Raw genomic sequence first — 19,295 nt, 5'->3', positions numbered from 1 at the left:
CATTTGCAGTGTTTTTCTGTATTTAGCAAGCATATACAGCGGGTGTATAACTTGATTTGTTCTTGTTGATCTGGCAAACTCACAAGACCCTTGGACAGCAAAAGGTAAGCCAGAACCGATGGTACTTATTTTATAAAACTTCTGTAATTCTACTCTGAAACCCCAATTTAAGACTCGTGCTGTGCTCTATAACTTGCCATAATTTTTATTTAACATTTGTTAACCAGGAAAGTCCGACTTGGAATGAAGCCAATTTTCAGTAGAAGCCCAGGGAGAAATGCTCCAGATGCATGTCTTTGTAAATGTAGGAGGAAATTGGAGGACCCAGAAGAAACCCACACAAATGCAGGGAGGAGATGCAGACGCTGCACAGAAGGCACCCCAGCCAAGAATCGAACTGGAAACCTCTTGTTGTGAGGCGACAATGCTACCACTGCACAACTGCACTGTCCAGTAATCCCTGAAGACATTTATCCCAGCAGACACCCAACCTTGAGCAGAAATTTGATGAAATTCCTGCTGGACTTGTATTTATCTGATGTAATTCCTGTTGGACTTATTTGTTTGATCTCTGTCTTGATTTATCCCAGCAGACACCCAACCTTGAGCAGAAATTTGATGAAATTTCTGTTGGACTTGTATTTATCCCAGTAAACACCGAACCTTGAGCAGAAATTTGATGTAATTCCTGTTGGACTTATTTGTTTTGATCTGTATCTTGAAGACTTTCGATATTTATCCCAGCAGACATCCAACCTTGAGCAGAAACTTGATGTAATTCCTGTTGGACTTGTTTGTTTTGATCTGTATCTACCACAAGTGACTTTTTTGAAGAATATAACTTGCAGGCACTGTGGTAATGTTAACTTAGTGCACATGTAAACAAAATGAAAATTAACATACAACTACTGTAGCTGTCAGTCATTACCACAATGACCACATTGACAGCAGCACACATACATACTTTATCAGAATGGATGTAATTTATCTCTGCTTTTTTTGCTTTTGACTCTGTACTCACCAGTATATGCAGTTTGTTTGTGTCTTTCGGCTTTTCCTGGTTAGGGGTCGCCACAGTGGAACTCCGGTCCGCTAATGATTGGTAGTTGATTTTTACGTGCAGAGTTACCAGCCCTGACACACAACCTTCAATGAAGGTATGCCAATTCACGCATGTTTCCACGCAGAAGACGCTCTAGCTGAGAATCGAACCGGACAGCGTCTTACTGTGAGGCGACAACGCAGTAAACAGTCATAATACCAAATGTCCACAGTTACTGCAAAAAAGTTTGGTGCTTACATATTATTGCAACCACCATGTAAATAATATTAATTTCCCGTTCACATGCCGACAAAGTTATTTAACATTATTTTGGCACTTTCTCTGTTTATAACTATTTTAAATCTATCCAGATTTGTAGGCTGCTATACTGCCATTATTTTAGGCTTTGTCCACATTTCTTGTACAACGGTGTGGAGAGGTATGTCTGGTGTCATTACTTAATTCCAAAAGCTTCCCTTCAGTTACGGCAGAAATGTCATGGAAAAAGTATAAGTGCTGATGTCCACTTTTATTTGGTTAGATGTAACATGCATATACATACATCTCAACTGTCCAGATTTTCTCACAGTGTCCGCATTTGTGCCACATAGTTTTGGTGTGTTCCTCATAAAATGTGTGACTTTCTAGCAAATCACTGCGATGATCTGAGCATTGATGATGTCTCCAACTATCGGAAAGCAAACAGCAGTACTTGCCTGGAAGAAATCACTTCAGTTTCACTGTGTTTATTGGTAGAAATTTGGGTACTTATGTTGTCTGTGACCTGTTCTTTGCAGTTTGGCTTGTCCAAACATGACTTGCAGTTTGGCTTGTCCAAACATGACTTGTTTGCAAGGTGGTTGCAATAATATGTAAGTACCAAAATGTATTAATTACGAATGCCTTATTTTGACATAAATTATAAATAATCACATTTGTACACTTGTGCTAAACTTTTGTTTTGTAATGATAAACTGTAACCTTCCTATCTATTTCAGTACCTTCAAACCATATAAAACATATGTTTTGTTGTAATTTGTAAACTCTGGTGTTTTGCCTAGGTCCTGGCTGAAAAGGGTCTGTAGGGCAGCCCATCAACCTGGTTAACATAAATAAATGAATAAACGAATGAAGGAATGAGGGAAACTGAAAATGTTAGTTCAACTCTTAGAATATTTTACAATATCCTAGATGCCTGAATAGTTCATATTAAAATAATTTTATATGATTACTATATTCACATTACTATACAAAAAGTAATGAGACTTTTCAAATGGCATCAGCCAGTAAAGTTATCAAAATTAGAAAAATGTAGTATCTGCACATTTCAATAGGGCTGTACTCTACTGTTTTCCAGCTGATGAAGGTATTTTAAGTTAGCCATGAGCAAGTTATCTATAATGTAGTCTGGTCCTATATTGAATGTACAAAGTTTGAAAAAGATGTAATTCAATGGTTATATATTGTTTTAGAGCTATAACAACTACAGAATCTATCACAGTTTGCCCAGGAAGGCAGACTGCTTCCTCTCTATGACACGTCCTAGATCAGTCATTCCCTGCATCATTTTTTACTCTCACAAGGTACAAACTTTAAATAAAAACTTGTTCTTAACATTTTTTCTGCATACTTGGTGCAATAGGGGCATATATAGGTCTCAGAGGAACTTCTGAATTAAAAGAAGCCTGTATTTTGGACTGTGTCCCTGTCTCTCGAATTCTTGAAAGGAATTGCAAGTAAAATGAAAGCAACATAAACATTTCAATAATAATTTTTTTTGGGATAATGTTAATGTTAGTGCTGGCATTCAGCCATAGTTTGTAGTTTTCTGGACACATCTACTGTCCCCAGTGTGGAAAAGTTGTTTTAAAATACTAACAATATTTTGTAATTCGTGATATCATATTTTTTAGATGGGCGGTCATATGACATTCATCTTGATAGCTGTTAGCTATTACTACATTTATGCATACAGTCTTTCAAACCCTAAAGCAATTATTCTGTTATGACCTACAGACAGTCCTGTGGGAAAACTGCTCTCACTGAAATTGAAAATTTTATTCAAAACCTGTTAGAAGGTTTCCTGTGGCAGTATCCCTTGCAGCAAAAGCCTTAAGCTGCTCATCAATCTGCTAGCGTCTTAAAAAATAGTGTTTCTTTCTTATTTCTGCAGATATGTTGTTTCTGGTTAATGTATTCACAAGGCACCAAATCACTCTATCAGGAAGTAAGTGAAACAGAACAGAAATTAAAATCTGCACTTCAACACATAATTCATAAAGTTGATGATTTCAAAAAATATATTTAGTTACATTTTCAAATTTTCCTCTTCTGAAATTCAATTTAATTTATCCATGGTGTGACTAAAATATAAGCTATACTTCTGAAGTGCTTTTCTAGTGTTTCACCAGCTGGTTGTTCTCAACACCTTGAACACAGAAATCATATAATCATTTTTTCTGGAAATATTAAATCAGTAAATTGTTTCAGGTATTTACATTAGTCTTACTGTACATTTTGTATTAGTGTGTGTGCACATTTTTAGTGCTGTAGGGCTAGAAACATTTGCTAAGCAACAGATAGACACATGATGTAATATTCATATTCATAATTAACCCATATACCATCAGTGACACGGTGATTTAGCAAACCCCTCCAGCCTTTCTCATGCAGGTTGTGTGAGTCTGCATAAGCCAGGTGTCACTGAATTCTCTCTACTCATCTGTCTAAAAGAGGCCGCCATTTTTTATTTCTATATCTCCAGTATTGTTACTCTGTGGAGAGTTCAAAAAACTGTGGAATTTTAAAAAGGAACTAATTTGATGAAATAAATTAACATTTACTTAGACTTTATTACAGTAAATGTATTGTAGATATAAAATGACATATAGTACTCATATGTCTATAGTTGGTTGCTTGGTGTAGAAAATGTTCTATGTACCTTCACTTTGAGTTATTTTTTCTAAATCTGTGTACCATTCTGATCAGAGTACATGTATACCACCACCTTGTCAGTTCAAGAAAAAAACAATTCCTTTGCAGACACAGATGTATTAACAGATATGCTCAACATATCACATTTAAATGGCTTTATCCCAAGATATATTTTCAGAGTTCAGCTGAATTCTGTAATGCTTACCTTTCTCTTGCTATTAATGCTGTAATATAGCTGCAGGTTTGAAGGCTAAGAAGTTGATCTACTGTTACAGATTTATCAGAGGGCTGACCTGACCTGTATCACAACAGCACTGTGTGATGATTTTTACTGTGCCTGATAAATAAAGCCTTTGCTTGCATCTTCATTGTCATTGAGAGCTGTGGTCCTAATTCCTGCACAGATGATCATGTCAAGATCTGTATAAAGAACACGGCAAGAATTTAATTGCTAAACGTTTTGCAAACCAGAGATATTTTTATACTCTTTGAAGCCATCTGACTCTGTTTCATCTGAGTGATTATAACATAAAAACACATATATATCTTTTTCTGAAAAAACTGAATTAACACTGTTGTTGAGATCTTGTATGATGACATGACATAAGCATAACCTTTGATTTTATTTTTTATTTCTATTTTTTACTTCATTTATTTAGATTTCAGTGCGTGGCTAATTGTAATACTATGATATTACCATAGAAGAGGCAAGGCGTTGGTTAAATTGCTCTTTAGAACTGATTGCATTTGCATTTGCATTTTTTCTCTGATAGCATACAACTTTTGAAGTCATATTGATTGCAAACTGCATCCCATTGTGAAAATGTAGTGTAATTTTGCTAACTAATGAAGCACTGGCTTTACTTTGGGAAAAAAGTTCACCCATTATGACTTACCAGCAATACTGAAATGGAGTCAATTTACAAGTGCAGAATTTTAAGAAAAGGAGTCTGGAACAGGAAGTGGTTCATGCAATAAATGAGTTCCTTATGTCAAAGTGTAACATATTGGAATCCAGAGAGAATAATAGCACAGTTTTTTTTTTTTATTTAGCCTTGTCAGCATGTTAAAACCTACTAGACATGATTACTGATATTTTCGAGGGGGGAGACTTAGAAGTTGTAGTCTGGTCAAGCGACTTGTTTACAGAATAGAAGGCAAACAGGAATACCTCAAGACTGACTTTGCTCAACCTAGGAATGGTTGCTGTATTAAGCGATGTAATCCATTTTCATTTGTGACTTTCTATTACGGTTATCATAACTCTTTCATTAAGCAATAACCCACGCCTGGGTGTGGATAATGCTGGATTTACCCACAGTTGGTGTGGTTTGGTCACGAGGGTGAAGCCTGAGTGGCCAAACAAATACAACCGTGGGCAAATCCAGCATTATCAAAGAAGTAAACTCTCTGCAAGTAGGACCCAGGTGCAAGGCAGGAAACAGCTTAAGTAGACAAAATTGCCAGCACCAAATGCAGTGTAAATCAACAAAATGAAGCTATTAAGTTAAATACATAAGTATTTATTAGATATAACAAACAACCCAGACCGGTTTCAGCCAACAGGCTTTCCTCAGTGGGAAATGAAAGTAATAGCAAATAAGCAGTGACACACACACACACACACACACACACACATATATATATATATATATATATATAGCATGAGTCGTCCAATAGGATTCTTCCCAAAGTCATCTTCCCAACATTCAAATTGTCTCCTGTATTTATACAATAAATCAACCACATAGTTACTGTCCATTGTGATAAATAAAAATTAAAATAAACATATAATATTGTTATAAAAGATCATTTAAACCAGGTGAAAACAAAGCACCCAGTTTAATGATCCAATACTTCTCTTATTTAGTGAGAATAGAATGCCATCCTTGTTAATTAGATCTATCACCAAGAATTCTGTCTATGATGCTGAACTGCAAATTATGATAGGATTTTTGACATGAAATTATTTGGCAGTTGTAACAGTGATTGGGTGGTATACCTTGCAACATGTACATGTGGTTCATTTTATGTTGGACAGACATAACGACCAATCCGATTACGTATGTCGGTGCACCATAGCGACATACGAACCAAGAGGGAGACCAATGCCCTATTTAGACACTGTATACAACACAACTCAGCCAGATTCCAGTTCAGCATCATAGACAGAATTCTTGGTGATAGATCTAATTAACAAGGATGGCATTCTATTCTCACTAAAAAAGAGAAGTATTGGATCATTAAACTGGGTGCTTTGTTTTCACCTGGTTTAAATGATCATTTATAACAATATTATATGTTTATAAATAAAAACGAAATTATTGCCCAAACACCAGGTAAACGCTCCAACTCCAGAATATAAAAGTCAAAAGAACAGTCCCAAAATAAAAGAATGGTAGCGACGCAGGTATACCAACAGTTGATTTATTATCAGGTCGAACAATAAACTTTCATCAGATTAGCGCTTTCACTAATAGAGCTTCTTCAGATCATAGATAACAGAAAGTACCAAATACAAAATATATACTCTACCACTTAGCTTATTAACCTATCACATTCAGTTACTAATCAAGCCTTAAAGTAACCATGTATCTAACTATAAAAATACATATGTTAAAATTCAAAATTTTAAAAGACAGATATTACACATTATATGAAACAATATATAAAATATAATATAAATTACCTCTCTACACATATTACAGAGATATACTATCTAAAAATTTTTGTGTGGATATATTTAAATTTGTGTACATATACTTCTTATAATATATACCTACATTGTGTACATATACTTCTTATAATATATACCAACATTAAATCTTGGTACTTATTTCAGTCAAGCCATATCCTATTTGATGTTCCCACGTTTCCTAAGTTTAGGTTTTATTGAGGCTCTCATTAAGTCCAGAGTCCCTGTCTGCTCTCAGCCTAATTATCCAGTTACTCTCCTGACATTCTGTATGATTCCTAACGTCACCTCCACGCTTACTAGGTGTGATGACTTCCAAAGCTTTAAATAAGAATGTATGTGTTTCCCCTTGCTGGATAACGTGTTTGGCTAGAGCATTATGCGGGGACTTCTTCTTCATATGATATGTATGCTCACATATCCTTTCTTTAAAAGCACGATTCATTTTTCCTACATAGAAGGAAGAACAAACTTGGCAAACTGCTAAGTAAATCAAGTGAATTGTCCTACAATCAGCAGTAATTCATGTGGCAAACTCTCTACATAAATCTGGATGTATAAAACTAGTGCTTGTATCAATATAGCAGCAATAATTACACTGCCCACATGGCTTAGTGCCCCCAATATCCATAGTATCGAGCCTCTGTCTAGGATAACATAGCATTCTTTTCAAATTATATCTATTCCTGAAGAGAAAACGTGGTTTGTCTCCAACTATTTTCTTTAAGTCATTATCCACACATAAGACCGACCAGTGTCTAGTGACTAAATCTCTAATATCAGCATAATCTGAAGTATAAAAAGTAGAAACTTTAACACATGATGGCAAATTACTTGTTCCATCCCTTTCAAGATATGTCTTCCCTGGGATAGTAAGGGGCCAATATTCAAGGATCTTGAGGATATGTAAGGACCCTTCCATTTTACAAGAAGAGACGAATAGACTAGAAAATATTTTTCTAGAGAGAGGGTACAGCTCAACTCTAGTTAAGAACATAAGACGTGAGATTATTCCCCCTGTGGGAGATGGAAATTTGCCCTTTTTTGAACGTGATGTCAGTAAGGAGGTCAGATTACAACGCGAGAAGAGGAATAAACAAAGCATTAACACACATAGAATTAGAGATGATAGGGTTAGATATGTGATGAAATATACAAATGATAATGCTGAAATCAGAAGAATTATAAGTAAACATTGGAATATACTAACTACTACAGAAGAGATCCATATGCTAGTGGGAGATAAACCTGCATTTGTATTTCACACTTGTGACAACTTGAAAGATATATTTTCTCGAAATTTATATAACAACTCCAATAGAATGATAGGAGAAAAAGAGAAATGTGGCACTTTTCCATGCTTGAGATGCAATATGTGCAAATATATTACATCAATACAATACTTCCAACACCCGAATGGCCATTTTGAATTTATTCCTAAAATATATACTGACTGCAACACCATGAATTTAGTTTATATGGCCAATTGTACACAGTGCCAAGCGTTCTATGTTGGACTTACTAAGAGGAAATTAAAAGAACGTATATATAATCATGTTTACGATATTCGTAAACAGAATGAATTAAATGCACTGGCAAAACATATAAAACAAAATCCTGATCATGAGTTTAGATTTAGGGTTCTACAAGTAGTGAGAGATAGCATTAGAATGGGTGATAGGGAAAATTGCCTATATAAGCTAGAATTGGATTGGATTCTCAAAACAGGAGCACACAGAGAACCAGGTATTAATAATTATCTTTCCTTGAAGCCAGCATTGCAGCAAAGATAAATTTGATTTCATACCAGGAAGTGCCTATTACAACTAATACAGATGAAGTCTGATTATATTCAGTTATTGATAGATAGGAGAATATATTATCTATTTATCTATTTATTTATCTATTTGCTCATCTATCTATTCAGATAACTTATTTTAATATTGATGAGTTTTGAAGCAAACATCTATGATTTAGGATAGAATAATCTCTGTTTTTACATTATATTTAGTATTTGACTGTATATGCTTATTAATTGATTTAGGCAACATAAATACAGCTCTTTTGTTGCTAATTACTTAGACCATAGGATACACAGTAGCTATTTTTCAGGATATCATTCACCTTATGAACAGTTTATGAATAGCGTTTCTGTTCTAATCTATTTACTACACGTTTATTGGTCTAATATAGCCACCTGTTTTTCATCCTGCATATACTTTGTGAGTTACTGTTTTGTTATATGTGTTGTTTCATATATTGGAAATCAAATTTTACTAAGCAACTTCATCATATTTAATTATTATGTCATAAGATATATATGTTTTGAAGTCATAGACAAACAAACTTGACTTTGGAATGTTGAGTAGAATTATAATTAATGTACATATCTAGAATTATGAAGATGATTTTGACATATTAAATGAGAGGCTATGAAATAACATTATTATTGTATACCTATGGTTATATTGAAGTTGGTATTCTATTTTGAGTTGTTGATTATACATTAATGGGGAATACACTGGACGTTTTGTTCCAATGTATGAACTTACAGTTTGCACCACTATATCGTACTCATTAGAACAGCGTGATGCTCTCTATAGTTATAACTATACATATCTCTTCAAATTGTTTGTAAGAATTTGTTTGTATATTTTTATTTGAGGCTCACACCGTTTATCATTGATTTCTAGGGTGTATAGTTACATTAAACCATGGTTGAATTCTTAAACACGTACTTTTAAATATTTTAAATGATTTTATGTTGGATACAAATACTCATATACAAAGATATTATGAGGAAGATCAAATGAAAATACTGCATCCTACTTTTAAATACTTCTTAATGTTATACATTTATGTTTATGTTTAAGTTTATGTTGAAGCTGGATTTCAGCTTTAATATATCATTTATACATTAATGAGAAGCTTTTGGACGCACAGTTTAAGTATATAGAACTATGCTCTAGATCATTACGTCGCATTTATCACACAGAGCGATGCTGTTTGCAGCCAGAGTTATGTATTTTTAAGTAAGTTGTAAAAGGATATATTTGTATTCCTACATTCAATATATATAATGTTTTCATTGTTTCTATTTGTTTTTAAGAAATGCAGCCATATAGAATGAGTAATGGAGTTTTGAGTGTGTTCGGGCTAGCGACATAAATTTCATGTAGAGAGCTGTGTGAGAGAGAGATTAAGTGGGGATGTTATACTTTGTTTTTAAAATGTGACAGTGATGACTAAGTAAGTTTTCATTGTGATGCACCTTTAATTTCTTGATTAATTAATTAAGAGCTGATGCTTTGATTGAAATTAATTAATTGCTGACTCTATATAAAAGGGTATGAGAAGAATGATAGTAGTAGATCTGAAGAAGCGTGCACTTCAGCACGCGAAAGCGCTTATCTCCTGTCTTTTATGGAACTTATGGAATAAAGAATCTTTTTTGCTACAATTGGACTTCTCGTGGTGTATCCTGAGTGCTGTTTTATTACGATAATCTGAAGTATAAAAAGTAGAAACTTTAACACATGATGGCAAATTACTTGTTCCATCCCTTTCATAAGTATGAGGAGGTCCAAAATACGGTGCAGCTACATCTAACCTTAAATCAGAAATGTTTTTCAAACTGTCATCTATCTCCTGGTGGCTATAACCTCTCTCCAGGAATCTCGTTCTCAAATTGTCCATCTCTGCCTCAAACCCTACCTTGGTAGGATTTAATCTAGAGGCTCTCATACCTTGACCTTTAATAATATTTCTAAAGATATGTGGTGGATGCATACTTGACCTCATCAATAATGTGTTGTAATAACAAGATTTGCGGTATATACCTGTATTTATTAGACCACACACTAATTTTTCTATATATAGGTCTAAACGAGTCTATTTTGTATTCAGAACACTGCATGGTAAATCTAAGAAAATTTGTTAAACCATTCATCATGGTAAGCAAAGAGGTTAGTTGTTCTTCTCCCCCATTCCAGAGAATAAAAAGGTCGTCCATGAAACGACGATAAAAAATAACATGCTCCTTAAATAAACTCACATGAAATAGGACTTCTTCCTCCCAATGTGCCAAAAACATATTAGTATAACTGTTGGCACATGGGGTCCCCATTGCCACACCATCTTGTTGTCTATATGCAGTGTCTTCAAACAAGAAAATATTATTTTTTAATATTAGTTCTAATAAGTGTGCTATTAGATCAATCTGTACTGGTGTATAATCACTATGTTTCATTAAATAATCAGATACATACTGAACACCCAATTCATTGGGTAATACCGTAAATAAAGACTGCACGTCTAATGTGACAAACAGGCATACATCAATATTATCACATTGTTCCAGACACTCATATAATTCAATCAAAAACTGTTTAGAGTCCTTCAGTACAAAAGTGTTCTTATTTAAAACTGGTCGAAGATATTTCTCAACATATACCGACATATGTTCAGTGACCCAACCTTGCCCTGAGACTATGGGTCTCATAGGTGGGTTACAAACATCTTTATGGATTTTAGGGAGCCCATGAATCAGGGGTATTAAAGGTGTCTTAATAAGTAAGTAATCAAATAATTCCTGATGTATAATACCTCCCTTAAAAATATCTAATAGTGTATTCTTCACATATCCAATAATATCCTGTATCTCATCCGTATTAATAACTTTATAAAACCTGTCATTCAAATGTTCAACCATAGAACAATGACATTGATCTGTATCCATGATAACTATATGACCACCTTTGTCTGCTGGTCTTATTATAATGGATTCTTCGGCCTGTAGCCGTTTCAAACTCTGTCTCTCATTATAAGTAAGATTGTCTTTCTTTCTCTGCCTATTCTCTCTATAATACCCATAGAGTTCATCCTCAGTTAATTTTAAATATGCTTCTACCAATGGATGGTGTGGGGGTACAAAATCATTCAAATTCTTAAATCTGAGTTGTTCATTTAATTTCACTGATTCATCACCCATATGTGCATCATGATTGGCATACATTAATTTAAGCATCACATTCCGACAAAATAATTTTATATCTGTCACAGTGTCTGTTAATTTACTAAAACTTCTAGGAATAAAATTTAGGCCTTTGCTTAACAAATTCTCTTCATCTAATGACAACCTATATCCAGATGTATTACATACTAATGTTTGTTGTTTGTCCACATCTTCTTTATTGTTTGGTGTGGTATAAACTCCCCTGAATGTTTTCTTTTTTGTCGGCCTCTGCTCATAGACCTTGTCCTTCTTATGCCCTTGTCTTTTCGGACTGGAAGGGGAAAAGGAATATCCCCCCCATCCCAAGAGACTAACTAACAGTTTTATTTAAAACCTTCGGTCTAACCACTTGTTCAGATAACTGTGATCTAACTGCTGATCTATTCTTTTCTATCTGAACATCTGGATACAAGTTTTTAACATGCGTGCTATCTATACATGCACCTTGACCATCATTTAAATTGGTGCCATCACTAGTGCCAGACAAATTACAATTTACACTTGGTTCAGTTCGCACTTGTGATGCCTCACTGTTTATCACATCATTATTCTCATTTAATAATACATTCTCAATATTACTGTCTAAATTTATCATAGTTCCCTCTAACAGAGGACTAATATTATTAGAATTCATAGCTTTCGTATTATCATGTAATGTATGACTTACTACATTCTTTCTAATCAAATTCACATTCACATTTACATCTCTTTTCTCATTTACAGTATTACCAGTAACTTCATTTAAATTGTGTCCATATCTAGGCCACACAAAGACATGGCCTAGTCTGAAATCGTTGCTGTCCCTGATAATTTTATTTATTTTCTGGTGGAGTAACTTGCGTTCAAATGCCGAAACTCCATCCAACAAACTTTCGAATAACGGCTGTACAGTTGTATCCAGAAAATTACTAAAAGTCAATTGCTGTTGTTTTCTAATATTTTGCACAAGAATAGTCTCCTCAGGACTGAAAAAGTCAATGAGGAGTTGTAAGTACTGCCTGCTTACCTCGAGATTTATCTGCTGCCACTTCGAGAGTAAGTCAGGATAGTGCTCACCCTGGCTGGGCATATTGAAGACACAAAGTCCTCTCGGTACAATCCTTTTATCCAGGCAGTGCTGGAAATGTAAGCGCTGAGTTTGTAAATGCTTCAAATGAAAGAAATCTTTCTCCAACTCATCCAGCGATTTCTGTAACTTCTCCAGGTCAGCCGTTGCTCTACCGGTCATCACATGAGGTCATCAAATCAAATTGCCAAGAGGCAACTTTTGAACACTCCAAATACTGTTGAAACCTCCGATGTACGTTTTCAGTAGCTCGGTCTTCACCGCAAGGATTATAATCCAACTCGATTCCAATTCCGTTTTGCATTTCCCTGCTCCTGGTGGTGGCAAAAATGAGCACAAATAATATAAATAAAAACGAAATTATTGCCCAAACACCAGGTAAACGCTCCAACTCCAGAATATAAAAGTCAAAAGAACAGTCCCAAAATAAAAGAATGGTAGTGACGCAGGTATACCAACAGATTAGCGCTTTCACTCATAGAGCTTCTTCAGATCATAGATAACAGAAAGTACCAAATAACAGAAAGTACCAAATTATCTATGATCTGAAGAAGCTCTATGAGTGAAAGCGCTAATCTGATGAAAGTTTATTGTTCGACCTGATAATAAATCAACTGTTGGTATACCTGCGTTGCTACCATTCTTTTATTTTGAGAATATTATATGTTTATTTAAATTTTTATTTATCACAATGGACAGTAACTGTGTGGCTGATTTATTGTATAAATACAGAAGACAATTTGAATGTTGGGAAGATCACTTTGGGAGAATCCTATTGGATGACTCATGCTATATATATAATATATATATATATATATATATATATATATATATATATATATATATATATATATATATATATAAATATATGTTAATGCTTATTTGCTATTACTTTCATTTCCCACTGAGGAAAGCCTGTTGGCTGAAACCAGTCTGGGTTGTTTGTTATATCTAATAAATACTTATGTATTTAACTTAATAGCTTCATTTTGTTGATTTACACTGCATTTGGTGGTGGCAATTTTGTCTACTTATGCTGTTTCCTGCCTTGCACCTGGGTCCTACTTGCAGAGAGTTTACTTCTTTGACAGTGATTTTGTTCACTCTGCTGTGGACTTGCCAGTGTTAGCACTATCGGTGCCTGTAGTGGAGACATTCTCTGCTACTTGGGGATTTCCCAGGCTTCCCATGGATGGGTTGTATTCTATGTGAGTTTTGGATGTTTTTGGATCTATTCACTGTACCATTCCACCAATTGGTTGAGTGAGGTATAGTTGAACAACACGACAACAAAACTCTTCATGTCATGTTTAGGACAGGCGCCATGCTGATTTACAAACATAAGGTACTGTTTCTATAAATGTCTGGGCTGAAATAACTATACTAAGGCCATTTTTTTACTTGGTCTCTGGACTCATGTATGCTTGCATTTGGATAAGCTTTGGACAAGCTTAACAATACTGTTTCTACGGCTCCGTTTTGTTTTTTCATTTGGGGCAGATACTACATGGTGCAACTACTTATATATGAACGAAGAGTTCTTAGTTTGGATGTGTAGCTGTTTTTTGGTAATAATCAGTGTCTTTTGAGCAGATTGAGCAACAGAATTGCTTCTGGTGATAATATACTGTTATGCAAACTTTATTTATTTTTATTCTTATTTTTTATGCAACCATCTCTTTTTGATGCTCCGACCGCATTTTCACTACCTTAAGAATGTAAGCGGACGCTATGTTGCTACTTAAACATATAACACTGTTTTTTTCAATATTTGGGTTACAAATACCCCATTTAAAAGCTTTTTGTCAGTATGCCTCCATGCGCAACATCAGATTATAAATGCCTGCATTTATAAAAGCCATACACCATTTTTTGATGGCCATCTTGGTTTCTCTTGCTGAGGGAACATAGCTTATGGCAGGAACAGTTATACATGTGTACAGGACAACGGGTGCTTTTCTGATGGATGTGTAACTGTCTCATGGCAACTATCGGTGTGGTCTGTTTGAGAATAATATTAAATCTATTTTGGCTATAACAAGGAATCCATCTTGGCTACAAAAGGGTCTGTAAATCATAAATTTCCTTATTGAAGCATTGAAATCAGTCTACTTGGACATATTCATTGGGAACTGACTGACTCTGGATACTGTGGCTATTATCTATATGGTTTAGATTAACCAGATATATATGCTTGGGTTTATGTCAGACTTCAGATACTAAAGGGCCATTGTTGCATGGTATCAGATGGGCAACATCATGTCTGGAACAAAATTTGGACACTACTTGAATGTGAGTTGTATGACAACTGGTACAAATGTAGAATGTTACAAGTGCATTTGACAAACCTCTGCAGCTAATTAATATTTAAGAACCAGTATTCCAATTGTTGGGCAGAGTGTTGTAACTGTATTTAACAACTTCTACAGATATTTAATATACAAGAACCACAATGTTTATGCATTTTTAAGTCACGTGTTTATGCTATTTTGATGGACCTATACATATATATATTGCCATGGTGTATCTAAAAGAATGGTCAAACTAGATACCGAATAACACATTTTCTCTTTTTTCATGTCTGATGATGATCTATGAATGGTTGTATTTTTAAAAATAACACTGATTACCCTGTACTAGGTTGATGGTTATTACCAGATTTTGACATCCATTTAGTTTTCTAACTTTATAGGCTACATTGACCATACTTATTTATGGTTCTTGTCAGACTTCAGATACTAAAGGGCCATTGTGTCATTCAGTTCTTAAACCTTATAGGATACATTGACCACACATATCAGGATTGAACAATGCCAGATTTTGGAACTGGGTGGTAACACTGATTTGAACATTCCAAGTGCTCCCTAATAATTATAAGGCCTTATATCTACTGTGATGAGACATTACACCCAGCAGTTTTCAATGTAGAATATATGAAACAGCTTTTTAAATACAATAACAATAAGCCTTTATGAACATCTCTTTGATAATAATCTGAATATCTTATTGAAATTCTAGTTACCAATATTTTTATTACAAGATCCCTGTACATGATGTTTAACTACCAAATTATTTAGAAGACTCCAACCATTTATAAATTCCCATCAGGATTCTAGCTGCAGCAAAATATTATACTGTAATCTCCATTCACAATAGCTTATGGCCAATATTTATTGGTCTACACTAGATATAACCAGATCTACTGGCATTATTTTTGGTAGGCACTAGGACTGCCCCTCTGATAAGTCAGTTTAGTTTATTGGATAATAGATACAGGGGGGGTTCTGTCTCAGTATCTTTGACAGCTTATAGCATATACCATTTTTTCTGATTTGTTTCTACATATACTAATTATTTTTCTGTGGTCTGAATAGACCCAGTATTCTACAGCTTATTGTCATGGATCTGGAAACAATACTTCAAGGGCTTTGTGCCGACAAAAATGATATTGGTGTCTTTGGCATACCAAATGAGGATGGTACTCCACAATTAACAGATCCAGTTGACGGCTGCAACAATGCTTTTCATAAACTCAGTAAAAGCATGAAAAGTTTGAGATCAAATATCTGGCATTTAAGGCTTTTTAAAGCCTACATAAACAAGGAAATAACCCCCAGGGGTTTGAGAATTAAAACTCAACCTCTAGTAAGCAAAATAGATGAAACTTTGACCAATGAATGGTACCTAGCCCAACAACAGGCATCCATGAACTTTGTCCGAATATTAAGTTCATACTATGAACAAACTATTGAAACTAACATTAAAGAAGTGGGTGACCTGTGTGGGGAAGTCAAAGTTTATGAGGGTCATTCACAATTCTCTATATGCCTCAATACGCTGTCAAAAGAACTTTTGTTATTTGAAAAACAGATTAAGGATAAACAAAAATCAAAAAATTTAACAGAGACCTAACCGATTATCAAAGGGGACAACCTTTTGAAACCACCAAAAATGTTAGATTTATGGATATCGGACAGAAACCTGGTAGGAATTATAAAAAAAGACCCAGATCCATATTAAATGGGTCTCATACGTACAGCAGTACATCAGCAGATGATTCCTCCACTACAGACACCAAAGGGACTAACACTGGGGAATCCCCGGTCCCCAAAAAATCAGAGTCAGACCCACCCTTTAAATAGATTAGGAGGAGGGGTGGGAGAAAGCATAGAAGGTACAAAGATAGATACAATCGAGGGTCTTATACAAACACTTATGAGACAATAGATGGTAACATTTTGAACATTTCTCAAACTGTTTTAACAGAGGATCAAAAGAAAGTGTTGAATAAAGGTCTGAACTTTGTTCCTGGTGTTTTTTGTCGATGAATCTGACATAGTTAATGATATTAACAATTTTTGCCACAGGATTAACCTCAAACTTTTCTTTGGATCCAGGTCTGATTCTCAAAGATCTAATGAATTCAAATTTCATAAATCCAACTTTGTGCCACTTATGAACCAGAATGTAGCTTTTTTTCAACAAGCTGTACTTAGGGATATACACTTTAAGTTGGATCAGTTTTCACTCTTGAAACATAACCTTACGAATACTGAACAGGCTTGCAACAGCTTAGGGATAATAAAAACATTGTCATTACTCAGGCTGACAAGGGTGGGGCAGTAGTCATCATGGACACGGATTTTTATCTGGGGGAGGGAAATGGACAACTTTCCAACCCTTCCTATTACATGAAAATGCCTATTGACCCCACTCCTAATTTTAAGCGGGAAATTGACAATTTTTTGGACCTGGCAGTTTCGGAGGGTATCTTATCCGATACAGTGAAAACACATCTGACGGTCCAGGATTCACAAAAACAAACATTATACCTGCTACCTAAGATACACAAATGCCTTAAAAATCCTCCTGGAAGACCTATTGCATCTGGAATGGGTTCACTGACAGAACCATTATCTGAGTTTCTCACATTGTTTCTTAAACCACTACTAAGCCTGATTCATGCCAGAATACGGGACACCACCCAATTTTTACATATTATTGCTGACAACCAACTAGAACCTGATTGGCTACTCTGCACCCTGGATGTCAAGCCTCTATACACCAATATACCACATTGGGCTGGATTGGAAGCCCTTAAGTTTTGGTTAGACAGAGCTCAACTCTATCCCATAGGCTTTAACACACTTTTGGTCTGCATGGCTGAACATGTTCTCAACAAAAATGTTTTTTATTTTCAGGGAGAATGCTATTGGCAGCTTAAAGCACTGCTATGGGAGCATCTTTTGCTCCCATATATGCAGACCTATTTATGGGATACAATGAGGAACATCTTATTTATGACTCCGCACATGACTTGTATCTTGAAGAACTTGATATTTGGCATCGATATTTGGATGATTGTTGGTTGGTTTGGCGTTCTGATAAGGAATATTTGGCAGAATTTGTATTATACCTAAATCAGAACAAATGGGGTATTGAATTTACTTCTACTCATAGTAAAAATCAAATTAACTTTCTGGATGTGACCATAACCAGAAATCCAGATGATACAAAGCAAAATTTTTTGCAAATACCCCCAGTATAACAATTTACTACATGCAATGAGCATGCATCCAAACCCCATCATCCGAAATATACCCAAATCTCAGTTCCTCCGGATTCGCAGAATTTGTTCCTCAGACAATGACTATGAAGAATCCCAACAGGATGTGGCCAACAGGTTCAGAGCTAGGATTACAAGGAGCCTGACATCCGGGGTGCCCAACAAACTTCTATCAGTTCCACCAGAACTTCCCTTCTTAGATACCGTGACAAGACTCAGACTGAACAGGATGAATCTATCCGGTTTATCACAACATTTGGACGCAACATCAACCTAATTAGGAATGTTATGTCCAAACACTGGAACGTTCTTACTGCCAATGAGGAGCTTATACCCTGGATTGGTGATACATGTAAGTATGGATACAGGAAAGGGAGGACACTTGGGTCATTTTTTTCACATTATAAAAGGGTCAGCTCAGCTGGAGCAATACACCATCAATTAACCATGACAGATGACAAACTATGGGGTATCTACCAATGTGGTCACTGTTTATCATGCCCATATATTTTTGTATCAAAACATTTCACCAGTAAAAACACTGATAGGATTTTGGGCATGAAATTCTTTGGCAATTGTAACAGTGATTGGGTGGTATACCTTGCAACATGTACACGTGGTTCATTTTATGTTGGACAGACATCACGACCACTCCGATTATGTATGTCGGAGCACCGTAGCAACATATGAACCAAGAGGGAGACCAATGACCTATTTAGACACTGTATACAACACAACTCAGCTAGATTCCAGTTCAGCATCATAGACAGAATTATTGGTGATAGATCTAATAAACAAGGATGGCATTCTGTTCTCACTAAATAAGAGAAGTATTGCATCATTAAACTGGGTGCTTTGTTTTCACCTGGTTTAAATGATCATGTATAACAATATTATATGTTTATTTTAATTTTTATTTATCACAATGGACAGTAACTGTGTGGTTGATTTATTGTATAAATACAGGAGACAATTTGA

General features: G+C 35.1%; 1 protein-coding gene across 12 annotated transcripts in view; it reads left to right on the top strand.

The window, feature by feature from the left end:
* The window catches only part of LOC122799590 (RIMS-binding protein 2-like), a 2,967,700-nt gene that overhangs the window by 2,105,600 nt on the left and 842,805 nt on the right, over positions 1-19,295 (top strand). The window lies entirely within an intron of this gene.

Source organism: Protopterus annectens, chromosome 4.part0 (genome assembly GCF_019279795.1).
Source record: "Protopterus annectens isolate FY-2018-M chromosome 4.part0, PAN1.0, whole genome shotgun sequence".
NCBI lineage: Eukaryota > Metazoa > Chordata > Ceratodontiformes > Protopteridae > Protopterus > Protopterus annectens.
Note: the sequence above shows the minus strand (reverse complement) of the source record. Positions and strands in the feature narration are given on the sequence as shown.